The sequence below is a fragment of the Mus pahari genome, chromosome X (genome assembly GCF_900095145.1).
Source record: "Mus pahari chromosome X, PAHARI_EIJ_v1.1, whole genome shotgun sequence".
NCBI classification, from domain to species: Eukaryota; Metazoa; Chordata; class Mammalia; order Rodentia; family Muridae; genus Mus; species Mus pahari.
In genome coordinates this window covers 88,994,969-88,996,890 of record NC_034613.1, presented here as the reverse complement: position 1 = coordinate 88,996,890, position 1,922 = coordinate 88,994,969, and the positions used below count along the sequence as shown (strand labels likewise).

General features: G+C 42.9%; 1 pseudogene; it reads right to left on the bottom strand.

Moving 5' to 3' along the window:
- Window positions 1-886: 886 nt before the first annotated feature.
- LOC110314436 overlaps window positions 887-1,922 on the bottom strand; it is a 16,648-nt pseudogene continuing 15,612 nt past the window's right edge.

Genomic DNA, 1,922 nt, shown 5'->3' with positions numbered 1-1,922 from the left:
GATATACATACAGACATGTGCACACATGCATATATGCACACACTCCATTCACGACAATCAGGTTAAATAAATCCTAACAAAGTGCCACATCTAGTTCAATTAAATGTGGTTTTCTGAGTTGATTAAATGAGCAGCTTTTTTGGTCATCTTCCTTTTTCATTATATTATTTTATTTATTTACATTCTGAAAGTTGCCCCCCTTCCTGGTCCTCCCTACCAGAGTTCTTCACTCCATCCCCCCAACTCTGAGAGGGTACACACCCATCTTCCTACCCACTACCACCTCATCCCCACCAGTGTCCCTCTTCCCTGGGTCATCAAGTTTCCACAGGATTAAAGGCAACCTCCCCCACTGAGGCCAGACAAGGAAGTCCTCTGCTATACATGTGCCTGGGGCCAGGGAACAGCCCATGCTTGCTCCTTGGTTGATGGCTTAGTCTCTCGAAGCTCTGAGGGGTCTGGGTTAGTTGACAGTTTTTCTTCCTATGGGCTTGCAATCTCACTGACCTCCTTCAGTCCTTCCCCTAACTCTTCCATAGGGGTTCCTGACCTCAGTCCAATGGTTGGCTGCATCTGTCTCAGTCAGCTGCTGGTAGAGCCTCTCAGTGGACAGCCATGTCAGGCTCTTGGCTGCAAGCACAATATGGCCTCAGTAATAGTGTCAGGGTTTGGTGAGCATGCATGAGGTAGATCCCAAGTAAGGCCCGTCATTGGGTGGCCTTTCTTTCGGTCTCTGCTCCATATTTGTCTCTGCATTTCCTTTAGACAGGAACAATTCTGGGTCAAAATTTTGAAGATGTGTGGGTGGTCCCCTGCCTTAGCTTGGGGCCATGACTATCTACTGGAGATGGTTTCTTCAGATTCCATCTCCCCACTGTTGGGCAAGCTACCAGGACTCAATGGGGATAACATTGATCTTATTTCTATTCTTGAAAACAGTATGGAGAAAATTGTGATTATATTCCTCATGGTCTCCTTTTACTTCAAGTGTGATGGAATCCTCTCCTGGTGTCTTATGTAAAGATAACTGCCCCCTTTTAACCTTTTGTTAGACTAGGCAAAGGGTTCCTTAAAGACATTAATCACTGGGCCATTGGTTACAATATAGCTGTAACTATTTTCTTACTAACTTCTGCAGCAAAGCTTCATCAGAATGGAAGGCAGCATTCTCTATTCTCCATTTTTTGTCTCATTCCCTCTACAATGTCCTACAAAGTACTATTATCCACTGCATCTCCTTGAATAACTCTATGCCTTTTTATTCTCAGTAATAGGAACCTTCTTACCTAAAATATCTGAAACATTTAATACAGTATTGAGAGAATGCCCACAATTAGCTAAGTATTAGTGGTTCCTCTCTCTGCTTGATACTATTAAATGTCTCAGGTATTCACCCCATATGTTCTCACACCTTTATAAATGCCATAGGTGTGCTGACTACAGACATGGGCTGTGCTACTCTGTGTTCAAAAGCATCTTTTTCAACATCTTTCCCCAGTTTGGAAGAGCATAGTCTGGAACAGATCTTACTTTTCATAGTATTGTAGCAAGTCCTAATGCTGCAACTGTTTCTTTAAAGGAAACCAAATGAACAGGTGCCCCTCCCCCAGCAGTCTTTTGTAAAGAGATTTCTCTGTAGCCAAGTCATGTAACTTGTATTCCAAACCATTTAAGTTACAGTCATGGTTTGTAACTGCTTGGCCTAGCCTGTGGTACTACTAGTAGCTGTGGCTTTGTTGGAGTAGATGTGGCCTAAGATAGACTCCTATGAGGCAAGGATGAGGGAAAAGAATAGATAGCTACTTGCAGTCTCTTCCCTGTGTTTATTGCAAAATCCTTTCCAATTGCCAAAGACGAAGAAGAAGAAGAAGAAGAAGAAGAAGAAGAAGAAGAAGAAGAAGAAGAAGAAGAAGAAGAAGAAG